At 46.3% G+C, this 17,999-nt stretch overlaps 1 long non-coding RNA gene across 2 annotated transcripts; it reads right to left on the reverse strand.

Annotated features, from left to right (window-relative positions):
- Nucleotides 1–9,987: 9,987 nt before the first annotated feature.
- Nucleotides 9,988–16,460, reverse strand: LOC106039853 (uncharacterized). Of its 2 annotated transcripts, none has more exons than XR_001209522.3 (3): nucleotides 14,168–16,460; nucleotides 13,454–13,528; nucleotides 9,988–11,063 (listed from the first exon to the last, which is right to left on the reverse strand). It is a non-coding gene; the product is annotated as an uncharacterized lncRNA (long non-coding RNA). The 2 variants fall into 2 exon arrangements; XR_010828453.1 differs by lacking the exon at nucleotides 9,988–11,063 and adding an exon at nucleotides 12,065–12,851.
- Between the last annotated feature and the right edge of the window lie 1,539 nt (nucleotides 16,461–17,999).

Consider the following 17,999-nt stretch of genomic DNA (forward strand, 5'->3'; position numbering starts at 1 on the left):
AGGGGAAGTAGAGCACTGGGTGGCAGTCAGCGGTGCAGGGCGTTCCTCCGTGGTCATCCTGATTCACTGCCTGCTTTTTGTGGGAAAACTAACCAGGTTTTTAGGGAAAAAAAAAAAAAGAGTCAAACATTGCTGGTATGCATCAGAAACAGGGAATTTTCTCCTTTCTCCTTTGGCTCTAAACAGGGCCTGTGGGACTAGTTCAGACTTCTCTGTGCACATTTCTGAAGTCAGGTGAGATGTGTCCAAGTGCTGGCAGATATTGCCTCATAAAAGGTTTCCCAAAGGTTTCTACCCATCTGTGGCCATTCCTGCTGGGATATTGTCTTCTCCACCAGGAAAATGTGTTTTATTCATTTCTCAGCCTTCATCTTCCAGTGCCAGACCTGGTACAATTACTCCTGACACTCTACAGAGCAAATGTTCCCCAAAACCAACCCTTTCACTATCCCAAGCACGGTAAACTCCTTCAGCACAAGGACTACTTTCCAGCTGCGGTATAATTTATCCATCCTCTGAAGTTTTTGGACACCTTTTCTTAAGCATGTGCACAGGTTTCCCTTACCTTGTGAAGAAAGGCAAGGTCTTGTTCCTCTGCTCATGGGCGTTTTTTTATCTCCAAGGCAGGCATTGGCCCCTTCTGTCTTGCCACCAAAAGTGCATGTTGAACCGATTACACAGTGACCTTGAAGCCTTCCTCGAAGCCACAGGTTTCCGAGTGAAGCCGACTATCCCGTGCATCTGATTTGCAGCCTTTGTTCCGAGACAGATGCATTAGTTTGCATCAGGCTATTATTCACAAGGCTTTTCTTGGGCTGGGCTTAGCCAGGGGGCTCAGATCACCCTGTGCCGTTGACCTGCCCTCGCTGGTACCCGCCGTCCATCACTTGGTGTGCCACCTGTGGTTTACCATCAAAAAATACCCTGCTTTAAATCACTTATAACGATATCAAAATGCATTGGAGCATTTAATCCCTGAGGGTATCCAAGGAAACGGCAACATTTTAAGTTGCCGGTGGACCAGGTTTGGCTCTGCTCCGCGTGGTCACACCAGATAAGAACAATGTTTTAATCAAAATATTATGGGTAGTAAATCAAGTGCTTTCATGAGAGCCGCCCTGCCATGCCAGTTCAATAGGCCAGCGTAGACTTATCACGTCGTGTTTTAATGGGGGCCGTAGCCAGAGGCCTCTATCTTATCTTTCAAGAGGCTGCTGGGAAATTCTCCTTGCTTTTGAGCAGGGCCCAAAGAAAAATTTGTCCTCTTCTGCACCCCTCATAGAAAGCAATTAGCCTGGGCGACATCTCACATACAGCCAGAAAGTGCTGAAAATAAAGAATGGTGATTAGGTTCAGATGGGAGAAGGAGACACGTGGAGAACACAGGTGAGGTCCCTTCAGGTGGGTCGTCCCTACAGGTGTCTGGTCCTGGTGAGCCTAGGGCCAAAAAGATGACCAGTGCCTGGCATAGCACACCACAGAGACCAGCTGAAATGTTGGCCCCCCCAGGACTTCTCCAGCGGCTGCTGGAGATCCCCAAGGAGGAGCCCCCAGCCCCTCTCTGGGCAGCCTGTGCCAGGGCTCCGGCACCCGCCCAGCCCAGCAGTGCTTCCTGAGGGGCAGAGGGCACCTCCTGGGCTCCAGGCTGGGCCCGGGGCCTCTGGGCCTGGCCCCGGGCACCCCTGAGCAGAGCCTGGCTCCGGCCTCTCGGCACCTCCCGGCAGTGCCGGTGGCCATGGCTGGCAGCCCCCGGAGCCTCCTCTGCTCCAGGCCCAGCAGCCCCAGCTCTCGCAGCCTCTCCTCACGGCAGAGGTGCTCCAGGCCCTTCGGCACCTCGGGGGCCCTGCGCTGGGCTCTCCCCAGGGTGCCCAGCTCTGGCTGGGGCTGGGGGGCCCAGCGCTGGGCCCAGCACTGCAGGGGCGGCCTCAGCAGTGAGCAGGACATCCAACCCTCCAGATTCCCTCCCAGTTCCCTCAGCTGTCTTTCAGAAAGACACAGGTCCAAGACACAGAAAAGCCAGGCTGCAAATGGAGCTGCAGCTGAGAACAGGGACAGAGACTCTTTCACAAAGAGCAACATGCTTAAAAACAATATCTCATTATTAATATGTCCCCTTGAAGCAACTGAGGTTGGTCTTTGCCAAAACATGACAATTTCAGTTTGGAGCAGTCATTTGCAGAGAAATTTCCAGCACCAGGGGAGCTCCCTTGAATGCAGCACGCTAAAACACCAAGGGAATCACATGAATTATTCTGATTTTGGATGTTTTAAAAACTCTGTTTCTCAGGTTCTGACTGGAACACTGCTCCACGCACCAGCCCACTACATAAACCACAAGCCCTAGCACCTCCTTCTCCTCCAGCATGCCGGCTGGAAAAACACAAGCTTTGCTAAGCCCTTCCAACACATCCTTGTCAGGATTTACTCCATGAAGGATATCTGGAGCCTGTGCAAAGGACAGCAAGTCCTTTGGGACAGCAGCTCTGTAGCTCCAATTCAGAGACAGGCCAAATGTTCAGACTTACAGAAGATCTGCTTGGTATGCCGGGTTGGATATTTCCAGAAAAAAAAAAAAAAAAAAAAAAAAAAGGAAACAAAAACATTTCAGCACGTGCAGTTTTTGGCTCCACTCAGTGGTGAGGGAGCTCAGGTCCTCTGCTCATGGTGGAGAACAAGAAAATGGCCATATCAGGTCAGAGGAGACCTTTCCAGCTCTGTGGCCTACCTCCAGATAAACGTAATGGGGAGGAATATATGAGCAGGACAAGAGCTGCATCCTTGCAGTTAACATCACAGCATCCTCAGGCTTCAAGCCAGCTCATCTCCCACTCTTTGAATCGAATGATACAGAACCATGGCCAAAATACAGCTCTGGGTTTGAATGTTGCTCAGCCTGTTCAAATGCCTCCAAGTCCACCTCTTGAAGTCACAGTGCAGTTTTTAAAACTTCACGTTCAAATGATGTTTTGTAACCTGTGGGGCTTCCTAAGTAGGGGAAGTCAGTGACCAGATCATTAGAGCGAGCTTCTTCAGCAGTCAGTCCTGCAGGTGAGGTGCTACAAGCATGCAGGACCGCACAACACCTTTGATTGCTGCTCAAGGATGAGATAACAGGGCTCTGTTGGCTCATCATTATGCTGCTCTTCTACGTCTGAGAGATACTTGCGTCCTCCAGGAGTTTTACATAACCAAACCCATCATCCACCATCAGTCCGAGCCCCAAAACCCTCAAGCCCTAAATTTGATGCCGGAGTGTGTGAAGCCTGGCAGAAAAGCATCCCTAACAAGCAGGACTGCTCATCAGTAGGATGGAGAAAATCAAGCAGCGGGTTAATAAGCTATGGCAGGTCACTGGTAGGCAGAAGACTATGAAAATACACCCTGCGATCACTTCTAAAAATCTACCTTCGTGTAATCCATGGTCCCAGATTTTGATTTAAAAAAAATATATATACTAAAATGTACTTTTGCTTTGGCAGGGGGGTTAGACCCAATGATCTCTGGAGGTCCCTTCCAACCCCTACAATTCTGTGATTCTGTGTGATAAAAGTGGTTGGCAAATGAAACATATAAAGAAAGAAGGATGTTGCGTTCATTTACAATAGCTACACTTCATACCTGCGCAGTGTTTCCTATTAGAAATCTCCTTCGAGCTACAGAAAATATTACCTCAATTTTACAAGTGGGACAAGTGAGGCACTGAGGTTAAATGTTTGGCCTGAGATCAGTCGGTCAGGGGATAAATAATGAAAAAGCCGTGACTCAATGGCCCTGTGCCACTCGCTCATTGGCATGACTTCTACTGAGCAGAGTTTCCTGTTCATTGCTCCATTGCATTGTTCATCCTCCTAACTTTGCTATCTGAGTCATGGCATTTTTAATTAGATCTGCTCCCACACCCTCATAATAAAGTAATATTTAAAAAGGGATGATTTCAGGCTGCAAAGATCAAAGAGCATTTGGGAACGGTACCAATGGCTATGCACCGTTGTGCTGGCCAGGTCTCTCGTCACCAGAGGTGAGCAAGCTCCTCTCCATGCTGGAACTGGAAGAAAACGCACAAAACCTGGCCAAGGAGCAGGGCCCAAGGGTGGCCCATGGGTGCCCCTACCTCAGAAATCTTGCCAGCTTGTTGCTGAGATCTTCAGAGCCCAGCGGGTGGGTACAGGATACAGGAGGGTTTTTTCAGCCCTGAGGTTTGATGTTAGCAGTAACCCTTCAGTTTTGTCTGGGGACCTAAAATAGCAGCTGTATGAGGTTGGCACCCTTGGGAGTGCCTTTGTGGTCATTTTGGATATGTTCTGCACTAGGATCCTCTTTTTTTCATAGCCTACGTCCTTCCTTGTGCCAGCTCTGCTTAGGGACAAACAGTCAGGGCAAGAGGATAACATACCAGCATCACTCTGCCTCTCCTCCACACCCTCATGCTTTCCCCTAGTGCCTCTGGAAGTCCCACCAGAAAAAGCCACCTCCTGCATTTGGTGGGACAGCACCAAGGAAGGTCACCTGCAGGCCCACAGCTTCGAGAAGCTCAGGGCTTCACACCTGCAAGACACAGAAAGAAATAATATATATATGTGTGTATGTGGGTTTTAGAGGAGCAACTACAGGATAGATTTTGAGGTATTTATAAGCATTTAGGAAACTCTTCCATTCCTTCTGGCTCTCCACACACATACAAAGACACACTCACACACCCTGCTCTCCTCCTTGCAGGTGCACTTTGAGCAAACAAAGCACCGTGTGATTGTTTGGTGCCCTACATCCTCAGGTCTCATCGTCTGGCAGCTTTTCTAAACACGGCTTTCTTCCTCTCAGCAATTCTGTAGGGACCTTGAGAAACGACTGCAGCAAACATGCCCTGGCACTTCAAAGTTGGAGGGCTGACAACTCTTGAAATGCACTTTTCTTCTCTTTTTTTTCCCCTCCCATGTCTAACAATGCCATCTGTGCTGTCTTAAGATCTTGCTCTGGCCATGAACCTGCACGTAAGAGAGTGATGCAGGTCCAAGGATGTCTTTAACATTTTCTGTAATGAGGTAGTGGAAAGCAGACTCCTCTATGAAGCCCTTTGGGAAGACATCAAATGCGTCCTTGTTTTTACATTTTATAACACAAAATTACTTGGAGGTGGCCAAATTCGTCCTCACTAAATTTAGACTTCTAGCTGAAACATGCAGAGGAAGAGCCCGTTCCCACAAACTCCTCTACTACCAAGGGCCAAAAAATGATTGAAGACTCAGGGGGCTGCTGGCCACCTCTCTGTCCATGGGACTGTCCTTGGGCAGACACCTCAGGTAAGTGCAGCAACTGGCTCTACAGTAAAATGAAGTCAACTTGACGGAGAAGACCCAACCCAACCCTTTGAATTTTGCCGTTTCTTTATTTCCCCTCCTGGAATAAGAAATGAAATGCTCACCTGCATCATAGTGAGAAATACTCAATGAGAATCTCAGCTCCTAAGCTGGCCAACAGTAAAGATGAATTTGCAAAGCTGAAAACATCCTTTGGGATGTCCTTCATTCAGGAACAGGCTGAAGTATCTGCTTCAGCTGGGACTGCAGCAAGCGTCAGAGCTCCAGTAGTTGCTCAGACACTTTTATCTCACCTCTCTGGGTCTTGTATCTGGTTCTGGCTGCCGCCCCAGTGTTCACGATCTTCCAATGCCCCGTTAACATTCATTTTACACCAGCCTGAGGACTTCGTAAAGGCAGGAGCATGTGAGATAGGTCCTAGTCTGTTATACTGGTACCAATGCTGAGCATTGCTGCTCTGCCAGTGCAAAGAGCCCCAGGATATTCCTCTGCCTCTATCCAAACACAAGTTTTGTCCCTGTAATGGCAGAATTTGATTTATTTGCCCTTGCCCCATCTGGCGCTGGATGATTATTAGGAGTTCAGGCAACCGCATTTTGGCGATCTCTATTCTCCCCAGCCTTTGCACTGTAGCACTTGCAGACATGTGGTCACACACTTAAACCTCCTTGATCCCAAAATCAGAGGGACTGAAAAAACCACCCTATCCACCCCTGTGCTAGGGCAGGATGGACTGCGTCAGCTCTGACAAATGCTGGCTTGGCTTCCTCCTAAACACCTGCCCTAGCAGGGGCCCCACGGCCTCTCCATGCAGCATTTTCCTTACAAGACCTTCTTCCTTGTGCTTTCAGACCTCATTCTTGCTTGTTTTGCTGCTTTTCACAGTCTCCAGTGGACTTACATCTTTCTGGGGACGCAGTGTGCTAGAGCCCAGCTGTGACAACAGTGGGCTGCTCAAGCCACGTGGCCTTAAAACCGCCACCAGCACATGAATTAACCACAGCAGCTGCACTCGAAATACCCCAGGAAAGGCTGACTTGCAGTGCAGTCAGCAAAGCTTTTCGACAGCTACTGTGCAAACTGCCGTCCAACTCCCTGAACTGATGAAATGTTAATGTTTGGTAATTTCTGAGGCTTAGGGTAGAAGAAAGAGGCTGGCGGAGGTGGCCGTCTGTGTCCACGCTGATGAGCTGAATTTTAGTCCCCCGGTAGCAGACCTTTCCTGGCGTAGTTGTTGAAAAAAGTGGAGGAGAAATGAGGTCAGGTAGGACATGGGGATTTGGACTGCTTTTTGGCCGAATGACAGCAAAAGGCTCCCTCCAAGCCTTTAGTCAGGTACAGAACGATGGGTGCCAAATTTTAAGTTTTTTAACTTAACCTATTTTAAGTTTTAGGCTTTGACCGCAAGTCAATCTTTGCAACCAACAGGCTGCTGTGGAAGGAGTATTTGTTTAAATATCACTTTATAAAATGCAAAATACTCACCTTCAGCAGTTCATAAAGGAAAAACCTTCGTGTTTTGACATTTCCAAAGGTTTCGCTGCGTCTTTTACTGAATCCGCTCAAATGGAACTCAAGTTCACAAATCATTTCCGTTGCCATGAATGCCACTTTGACAACCGTATTCTTCCTCCAAACACTGCATTTTGTTAGCTGTCTGCTAACCTCACCTGCAAAACAAGGCTGGCAGCGTTCACTGCCCGTCCCTGCTCCTGGCCATGGCTCACCATCAAGTGCTCTGAAGCTGGGGGATCTGTGGGGCTATTTCTGATTCCTGTGTCCAGCTCAATGTCTACGCTGTCTTTACGCAGTGACACGTGCACTGAGAGTGCAGAACAAATATTAAACAGCATTGGGCTTCATTGAGCCCAGATCTAAGGGTTTACCTTGATGTGTTTTTTTTCTAATATCACTTCTTTGGTTCTCTGTGGCCATGCCCATAGACTCAACAAAAAAAAAAGATGCTAAAAGTGCTAAAAGATGGACAACCACCCATGCCAGGTTGTGCTCCGTGGCAAGATCCACAAGAGGAACCACACTCCCCTGTACAGCATTCAGCCCTGCAAAACCACCACCAGAGCCTTCAGGTAACACTGAAGACAACAGGAATCGCTCCACCTCAACGGGGAATCTCTCCCCGTCAGCAAATTCCATACAAATCATTTGTGGGAGCATGAAAACTTCCCCCCGATATTTATTTCCAGCATTTGGAAGGGGCATAAAATGTTATCTCTTAAGCAATGATCGCCCCTTTTGTAGCTTCTCCTCTTAAAAGAAAATCTGTAAGTATTTGTAAGTCTAACTTCTGATATTTGCTATGCCAGTGGATCAAAGTGCCTTGATAATAAAAAAAAAAAAGAAATAAAATCAGAATATATGAAGCCTCTGGATAAATCTCCTTTTTGAAAATAATTTAAATGCAAACAATAACATAGCTGAAGCCCATAGAAAACGTCCACTACCTCCAATTATTGGAGATGGATTCTACATAGCCTGTACATTTTTTTTGAATATGAGTCTGTTTTGACATGATCTCTGCAATTTCAGCTGCCGGGAAGGAGAAAAAAACAAATCCTTCCCAGGGCCATTCAAGATAAGCCATGCTTTCCTATCTCTTTTGACTGAAAATACCAATGAAACCTCTTCCAGTACTATTCCCCATCTTCCTTCAGTCTCTTCCTATTAGCCTTATCATGTTAGCGCCTCCTTTGATATATAATCCCTTTATGTTGTGCAATGATAAATCAAAATAAAGTGCACGACTGAGTGATTTTATTGTTATTAAAAGGTCAGCTCTAAGGGGGTCGCATCCCACCACGTATCCTGGAGAATTCATGGGAGATGCATAAAAAAAGGAGGCACCGTGCTCCTTGAACGTGTTTAAAGGCTATGACGGTCCTTCAGCTGAGCTCTGGGATGGATATTCCGACACAAATCCATGGTGTGGTGCAGGTGGGGATGCAAAAGCTGCCAGAAACACATCCCTGTCCTTTGGAGGGGGCTGGCTGCCTAGGTAATTCCTTGTTAATGGGAACGCTGAATTAATAACGAGGTCTGCTCACCAGGAAGGTGTTGTCTATCCCAGTCCTTCACAGCACTCAGGGTCCATCCCACAGAAGAGTTTCCATTATCCCCACGAAGCTCCCTGCTGCCCTTTCCCCCTGCCTTGACAGCACAGGGGCATTGGGGACTGCTCAGCAGGGGTTAATAAAAGCTGCCAGTTGGCTTAGGGGAGGGTGAGGGACAATAAAACCTCTGCAGAAGCCTCCTCACCATCTCCCTCACATGGCACTGATGTCTGAAATGTGCTCATTTATTAACTACCTGTCAATAAGCTCTTCCTGAAAGCGTTTTTAAGATCCATCACCGTGCCTTTTCCCATCACTTGCATGAGCACAGCAGCCTGATCCTGCAACAGTTTGCTTCATTAGTATGATGCCCATGAGTAGATCCCCCCAGAGATTCAAGATTTTATTCTTCTCTGTGTTACTGTAGTACTACTAATTCAAAGTACTTCCAGGTCAGGGCATTAGGTGGCTAATGAAGACAAAAAAAAAAATAAAAATAAACATAAAATGAAAAGAGAGAGAGAATATAAGAAAATATAAATCATTGTACATAGCTTCTCATTTTTTCCTCACCCTCTTGCTCCTTTTCAGCAAACTCACCTAAACTGAGAACCTCACAAGAGACAATAGGAGGAATTTGGAAATGTTTCCTAAATACTGAAAGGAATGGGCAAAAAGGGTTGGATTTCTCCCTTTGCATTTGGAACTTGCTCATTTAAAAAAAAATAATAATCGCAAATAAAAATGAAGATGCCATGAAGGCAAATGTTTATTAATTTTTTTTAACCTAGCTCAACTAATTCACCAGGACAGTTTGGTTTGGTTTGGTTTGGTTTGGTTTTGCTTTAAAATAAAAGGAATTATTTGTCTCTGTCTGGATGGAAGAAAGAGCATATCAGAAATAATTGATGACCAGACCCAAACACACAGACAGAATGAACCACCACTGCTAACCACCTCTCCATGTGATGCTCTACCCAATTTTTGGATGCTTAACAAACCAGGTATGTGCAAATCTAGATCTCCTGCCAACCCTACCAGCTCTGCAAAGCCTGGTTGAAGTCTTTCATAATCACAGTTTAGGGGGGGGGATTCATCCAGGAGGGCATTTATACACATCTCAGCCCTGGTCAGCCCTTGGATCTGCCTCCAGAAATTCCTGATTTTGAATGATTCTGCCTCATTCTCCTGCCCTCTGCCACCCAAAGTTGTGTGCAGAGCTTCAGGACTTCAGCTTGGTGTGGAGAAGTCCACGCCAGCCCCCAGAGGGCCAGGACAAAATGTGCAAGCAAAGTAAGCATCGGAAGAAGAAATTAGCAGTAAGGTGGCATATGCTGTGTCCCCACCGGTCATGTATCAGCACAGCACATGGGTTGCTTGCACAAAACAAGCACGTCACATGGTGTTTGCTCAAAAATGGCTTGGGTGAGCTATTAACACTTCATTAATACATGATGAAAGGCAAATTTAGAGAGCTCCCCAAAGTGATTGAGAGCTCTGAGGGGCCCATAAATGAAATGATAATGCAGAGTAAATAAGGCTGTGTAATAGAAAGATTGGGAATTAGCCTATGGTCTAATAAAGGCAGCTAGACATTACCAGAAGTGCATTCGCCACCTTCCCAAAAGCTTACACAGTTTTGTTCTGTGGCAATATTGCAAGATTAGAAATGGCAAGAATGAAATTTTGCACCTCCAGAAAAAAAAAAGTGTGCATGCATGTATGATGGAACAAATGCGCTATTTATAAAAATCCATCAAATACTCCTGCTTTTGACTTCAGTGTTTTTTTCCTTTTTTTTTTTTCCATCATTATTTCTGTAAAGAAGAGAAGCTAGTAAATATACTGTTATGCAGGAGACATAGTTCTGGCATTTCAAAAATTGGTTTTGATGTGTTGTTCAGGACTGTTTTGAAACAGTATCAGTCCTTATCACACTAAATATTTTACATCTCTGCCATCTGAAATCCCCAGAGGAGCGCCCATGTTGGCCATTAACTCATTCAGACAGAATTAGCCTAAGCAATATTGCCTGAAATTGTCCAATGACACCAAGCAAAATTTAGGCAGAGAGTGGACTTTGAGGATAGAAGTCCATTAACGATAATATCGTTCCACAACCATTGAAGAGGCCATTAGTGTTTGTGCTTATTTTTAGTATATTTGAAAACAGACTGAATTAATCCACTATCAGCCCCAGAAGTAGCTCTCTGTCCATTTTCAGGCCTTTACTTTGCACCCGGATTTTGTTGCAGCCTTGAGGTCAGAGTGCCACCAGCCACCCAGGAGCACAGATAATGTTTCACACGTGGTTGAACCCTAAGCTCTCACCCATCCTTTTCAGACCTGTCAGATGTAGGAGGCGTAGGTCCTTATCCAGCCGAGGTGATCAAAGGAAGCATCCATCCTGTCCAGCGTGAGGCTCCTGAAGTATCCCCATCCATTCCACTAATTGCTTTACTCTCCCATTAAGGCCAATCAAGAGAAATTGGGCTGTGATTCATCTCATCCATAGACAGGGCAGATGCCTCACCCTCTACAAGTGACAGATTTCTCTTCTTTGGCTATAGAGAGAGCCATGAGTGCCACCCTATTCAGTGTCTCCAGGAGATGAACCTTGGCCACGTGCACTTTTCCCACCCAAGCGAACAGACCGGCGCCGTGGCCTTGCAGAAGACATCTGCATGGGAGAAAAAAAATGGAATTACTCTTCAGTAGTGGATCTATTTCCCAAAAATAGCTTTTAGCAAGTAGCTGGGAGAGATTTTCTTGGGGGCTCTGTGAAGAGTCAAGGAAGCATGGAAACTAATGTCTCTTTGGGGGAAAAAGAAATTCCTGGCTTTCTGAAGGAATATTAATGACTAGCAGATGGTTAAGAGGCCAGGAAAAATAGTTCAAGGATGCCATAAAATGGCAGGGCTCCTACATCAGGCTACTCTTTGAATTAAAGTATTAGGTGTTCCTTGCTTGCCCGTGGGACTCACCAGCAGTGGCCAGTTCAGGCCAAGACTTGCAGGTTTACATCCCTGCCCCTCTCAAACCCCAGGCTATTACTCATGGGAGTCTTTACTGGTCAGGTCAGGGGGCCCATTTCTCCCACCACCACACTCTTGTAGGTGATTTTTCACAGAAATGCAGTGTGAAACATATTTTTCATCACTTCTGGCCATTTATACTCTCACTCCACAGCCCTCTGCATGTTGGCTCACATGAGAACTGGAGAGACTGCATGTTTCCAAGCCTGAGATGAAAATCTGGAGATTTTTTCCATCTTTCCATGAGGCTGTTTGGTTAGCCCTACTGTCACTGTTGTTTCATATATCGATGGTTATCACTAGCCAAATACGTAGCCTTTGCCACGGTTTCTCTGGGTGGGAAGTCCTAGCAACAACAGCCTGCTATTTATTAAGTCAAATGCACTTGGTTTTATTTCAATTGACAGATGTCTGCATATTTGGCACGAAAACACGAATTGTATTCCCATGGATGCACTATTGAGCTGAAATATACGTTAGCTCAAAATCTAGTTGCTTCCACGTAGATGCAAATATCTCCTTCTTTCATGAAGAACAAACAGCAGCTCTTCACATCCTCATCTAAAATAAGCCCATTCATTTCTTAGTCTCTAGGGGGGGGAAAAAAAGGAATAAAAAAGGTCCAAAATCATGTCCAAAACTTAGCGAGGCCAATTGCTGACTAACAAACATCTGTCCCATACTTATGCAAACCCCACCAGGGAAGTGCAGCCTTCCGAAGTTTTGGAAAGGAGGAAGGCAGCTCTGCTGGATCCCCGGCTGGAAGCGGTCCATGCTGTACACATGGCTTGGATGCAGAGAGCTGCAGGAATGCCACCGCAGTTTAACACCAACTAGCTGCTCGTGTTTTCATCCATTTTCTGCGCACACACTGCAGGGTATATAAATCTCCCCTTTACATCCAGAATATTCCTGGGAAACAGATTGCTTCTGACAAGGGTTTCTTTTTTATTATTTTATTTTTGAAATATAGATTTTTTTAATGCAACATGCTTCCATTGTATTATATATTGCAGATGACAAACTTCCCAGCTGGTAATTTCCAATCATTTATAACACTGTCGTGAGAGTCCATATTTTTATATCATACCATATATCTGAAATATGTTGGAAAATATAAAATTATATGAAACCGATAATAAATACATCTCTACAGACAGACACACACATGAGAAAACTTTCAGATTTTCTTCTCTGCCATATTATGCCTTTTATCTATTCTCCACATATCACTCTCTGAGGCTCTTGCTGGGAGTTTGCCACTGGGAAGCCAGGAAAAGTGAGCAGCCTGTGCTGAACAGCCAACGTTAGGTTACAGAAGCTATTCTGCCTTCAGCTCAGAAAACCTCGGGCTTTCATAAAGCAAGTCATAAAAAAAAATCTCTGATCTTCAATTGACATTGTCGGGGAAAGAGCAATATACCGAACGTGTCCTGGTTAGAGGGGCAGCAAGGGAAAGAATCAGAGCAAAAGACGACGCTGGAGCACTCCTAATAGCTGGGGTAAATCTTGTTCTGTAAAAGTGGCATCATTAGATGGCCATATTTACCATCTCTCAAAAAAATATTGCACCCAGGACTGGCTGAACAGCAAACTGCACCAGTGAGGTGCGTGCTTGCAGACAGGAAAGGGAAGAGCAGCTTGCTTAGAGCTGTTTGTAGCACGTATCAGTGCCACGTCACATAGCATCCGTCTCTCCTGTGGTCCCCAAGCCCCTCTCAGACACTAAGGACACATCCCCAAGGAAGCTGAAGCCTTGTTATTCCCACGGTAAACTGAAATGCTGAAAGATTAAGTGGTTGGACCGAGGTCATATAGAAAATCTGTGTCTGATCATGGCAAGTTCTTGCAGTGCAATCTTACTGCAACTACAGAGCCATCCACCCCTCAAAATAAAGGTAGGGCCAGGTGGGAGACACAGCCTCTCCTGAGCTCCATGCCAGAGGCAGCACAGGCTCCGGAGCTCACTTGCTCTCCAGTCTTGTAAAGGTCATTTTCCCGTGGTTTAATTATAGAAGGGGATGAGTTCACCTACCAGACACACCAAAGTTGCCCTAGATGTCATTTCAGCAGGGTCTTGTCCACTCGTGAAATGGCCGTGGCCAGCTATCTGCAAATGAGCATCACAAAAATGACAGCAAAGCAAATGGACTCAAGCAGCAACTAAAAGTCTGAGGTTCCCTCCAGAGCCAGGCAGGATACCTACCACCCAGATGGGAATCATCCCCCACCGCAGGAGGTTTAACAGACCAAGTTTAGCCTTTACCCAGGTTGCTCACATTGCAAGAGGCACAGAGACAGCTGGAAACAAAATCTCTGTGAGCCACCGCAGACTTGAGAGGATGCTCCGGGTCAGTGGCATTGCATTCGCAGCAGGGTAAAGCATCATCATCACAGGACACCCACTGCTCCCCAACATCCAGCCCTCATTTCCACCACCTGCTGCCACCCCAGCCATGAAAACATCCTAGATGAGTTTCCTTTTCCCCACGTTTTTCACTTTTTTTTTTTTTTTTTGGATGCTGCAGAGCATTCGCAGCAGGAGTCACCAATCTCTGCTTGGGGTGGGAAATATTTCTAGATGCTCTTGGAAGCACCTTTTATTCACAGCATGTTCCTTGTTACAGTTAAGCAAGGGGAAGAGAAAAGCACCTCCCTTCTACAGGTGTTTTCGTGAAATGGAAAAGCTATTCAGACCCCGGGGTAGGGATAAAGCCTATCAAAGCATCGCAGTTTTCCTGGATTTTACCTCATTCCAGCTGCTCATAGTCCTCTGCCATTAGTTGTTGCTGCCTCTTCCTCTCCTGCTGTGATGGAGAAACAATAATGTTTAAGTCTGGAGTCCCAAAAACTGATCGTTGTGTGTGACTTGTTTTAGTTCCCCCCAAAAAGACACAAAAAAGAAAGTGGGCTTTTATATACATTTATTACGCATTTGATGACAAACTTTATTTACAAAGAGAAGCAGGCAGGAAGACCTCCCAGAGTCACTGGACAATTTTAGAGGTCTTTCTATGAGCAACTTGACATGTGCCAATGGAGCAAAGCATAGGCTTTTTGCACCATGAGGACATTGCAAGTTAGGTACCCAAACCAAGAAATACCCAAAATGACTTTGGAAAATCTCAGCTATAGCCATTTCTGGCCCTTTATTTGACTTGACTCAAAAGATGCTTTCAAATCACATAAGTAATCATTTATTGTTAAAGACGTGAGATATTAGGGAAGCAGAAGCCACTTTTGGTGGCTTCTATAACGTAGCCAAATCTTGTTCCCATTGTGTGGAGCTGGCTAAAGGGTTTTCAGTAGCCACCAATGCCAGGTAGCAGCAGGAATAGGAGGTGCCATCAGGTACTGCAGCCCACCCAGGACCCCGCACCCCGTTAGCAGGGTGGATGCTTTAAGCAGTAAAAGGCTAAATTTTTCTCCCCAGCAACCTGGGACAGGAGAGACACCGAGGTTCATAGGTGACAGCATGGTTGCTTATCCTTATTCCCACACCTCAGATGTGCGGAGATTTTCCTCCAGTTCTTGCCTCTGGTGTCACGCTGTCAAGTGGGCATTGTCACTTGGAAATGCTGGGCGGGGGGAGAAGACTTTCCTAACCTTGAAGAAATAAACACACTCTAAGGGTGTGGGGAAAAGGTTTTACACCCACATGCGCACGCAAACCAATAATGCCTGTGATTTCCGAGTCAGCCTGGATGAGTGGAGTTGGCAGGGTCACAGCTGCGTCCATGAAAACCCCGTGCCACAGCTGCTCCTTCCCTAGAAAAAAGGCCTCCTCCTACCCTTCCTCCTTAATGCTTTAACCCCTGAAGCTCAGCTACAGTCTTTCCCTGAATAAACGTGTCGTGAGCACCCACGGGAATACGGAGGCTGGCTCGTAGCTCCTTTCCGTAAGGCTTAAACCCAGACCACTGGGGCTTTTCCAACGAAATGCCTTCATGAACCATGTGTTTTCTACTGTGATGCGGTTTAGGATGAAAGTCTCTTCCTGTAAGAGCTTATTGCTTGTAAGTAAAGCAGACATTAGGGTTGCAAGAGTATGTTAATACGAAATAAAGCATATAATATTACTATTGTTTTCTAATGGGAGCACAGAGAGGTCTGGTTGAGGACGAGCGCAGGTGATCACGGCAATGCCAACACAGATGCAGCCGCTGAGCCATATCCCAGCCTCTGTTGGTAGCCAGCCCAGGAAACTTAATGAATTTTATTAAATTACTTTACGTAACAGAAAAAAAAAATGGCCCACTGATTCTTTTTAAAGTGTATTTGTGTGCATGTGCACATGTACGTCTTAGATGGCTTGATAAATTCACAGCTATCTGGAATTTGGATCTAATCTTACCCTGTGTGTTATCCAACATGCTGGAAAAATTACTTTATGGGCAGCAAGAATAATTCTTATTAGTCATAAATCAGAACTCCTTAGGAGAAAAAGATGCATCATGGATTTTTTTTTTAATTCTTCTTACCAGAAAGTCTTACACGCATGGCCACATTAAAAGAGGTTTTCAGACGAAAACTGAAAATAGTTTGAGAAAATAAAGCAGCACAAAGCACATGGGGCTTGGTTTGATACCAAGGAAATATAGGCTGAAGGAGAATATTACCAGCTGTGATTCATCTGATGCAAGAGACTTTCAAAAATAAGCTCGGTATGGCAGAAGGGGCAAAATTGTACCTGGGATTTAGGATTATGTTATCTGCTGTTCTGCAACATGGTGGCAGAGAGAAAAGTCTCACTGATAGTGCTGATAGCGGGAATTGGAGACTGAGGATTAAGCAACAGCACAGATAGCAACCAGCTTTCTTCTGTTAGCCTTTCACAGATTGCAAAAAACCAGGGTGCCGGCCCATGTGAAGCAGAAATAAGCTCTCTGCCCTGTTGATGAGGCGCTGGGTAGGAGGCAGATAACTACCAAACGGGTTGCATTATTATTTAAATGGAGGCCAAAGGAATGGCTGAGGGCTTCTAAGAGGGGTGTGGGTTGGAGGAAAGTTTCCAAAGCCCGGGAAACAAAAGCAGGTCTGAAGAAAAGGGTGAGGACGTGGCCCGACCCTGTCAGCCTGGGCTGTCCAAGAGGCCTCTCACACCGACGGGCTTCTTCACCAGGGCTCCTCACAAGATGAGGCCTGCAGTCGTGTTGGAGACCTGATTGTGGTGGACGTGCCAGAGCTGCTGGTGTTACCTCCTTCATCTGCTCACCTCGGCCTTTCTGCTGGCACAGCAGAGCCATTTGGGGTCCCTCTGCCCGGCCAAGGCCTGTTGATGGCCCTGGGTTTCATGGCAAAGCCAGCTGGTGGCAACTGTCCCAGCTCAGAAGGCTTTCAGCCATCTCTGCGCATGCTGTGCCATCTCCCCACACCCATTAGAGCCCTCAGATATAATCCTGGTCCTGCTGAGGATCCACAAGCTTGAAATCTGCTCTGAATCAAACTGTTTTCCAGGCACTTTTCCACAGAGCAGGGGGGTGCGGAGGAAAGGCCCCACTCTGCACTTTGGCACAATTCAGCCCAATCAGCTACTTGAAACTCAGAAGATACACAGACCAGACAGGCAATAGAAGGCATTTTGCAGGGAAACAATACCATAAAAATTCAAAAGCATTTAACCATGCATGCCCAGTAAAGAAACACTGCAAGTTTGCAGCACAGGCAAGCTCTACCCTGCTTTAGGACTACAAGGGAGTTGACAAATGACCTACGAAGGTCACTTCCAACCTCAGTTACTCTGTGAATTAAGGTTATAATAGTGCTTTGGCTGTCCTAAGGTTCCTTTTAGTGATAAACCAGCCTTACACTGCTTTCTAAATGCTAAGCTGTACCACACCTCACAGGATCCAGCACCACCATTTTGGGCATTTTATCAACCACAGAAAGAGCTTAAGGATCCGATGAAGCAACAGATCCAAATCACACAAGTTAGGGACAAAGACTTATCAAAAGAGATTAGCACTTGCAACACCCAATGCCGTGCCATGACCTCGAACATTATATGCTGCTGCCTCCCCATTTGCAATCCCAGGCATGACCGTGCACCGAGGACCCATGTGCTCCTTGCTCCCCAAGCCCACTCTCCTTGCAGTCGGTCTAAACCCCCCTGCCAGACCCCTGGAACCATCCATGATGCGAGACAGATGCAGAGCCACTCCCAACATCCTGCTCTGCCTCACGCGCCGTCTACCCCATCACCACCTAAATTGATTCCAGCATCATCCTCACTGCTGATGAGGTGCAAAGCAGACGCAAGGCAGCCAAACCTCCCCGTGCCAGCTGGAAGAAGTGAGCTTTGGTAAAGCAACACGCTCAATTCAAGCGGGCTCCATCACTCAAATCGAAAGCCAGAAGTTCAAAATGCCTCTTTACAGCACGGGAATCACTGGGGCCTTGGATTTATCCTCAGTGCTGCATAACATTACCCATTACCTTTACAGCAATAGATAGGAATTTCCAGGTTGAGTGAAAAATTGCTTGAATGGATGCCAACAGACCCCAGAGCAAGTTGGTTAGAAAACCGACCTCTGTCCGTCCCACGTGCCACATCTACATTCATCTGCAGCCTGCCATGCCAC

This window comes from Anser cygnoides, chromosome 1 (genome assembly GCF_040182565.1).
Source record: "Anser cygnoides isolate HZ-2024a breed goose chromosome 1, Taihu_goose_T2T_genome, whole genome shotgun sequence".
Taxonomy (NCBI): domain Eukaryota; kingdom Metazoa; phylum Chordata; class Aves; order Anseriformes; family Anatidae; genus Anser; species Anser cygnoides.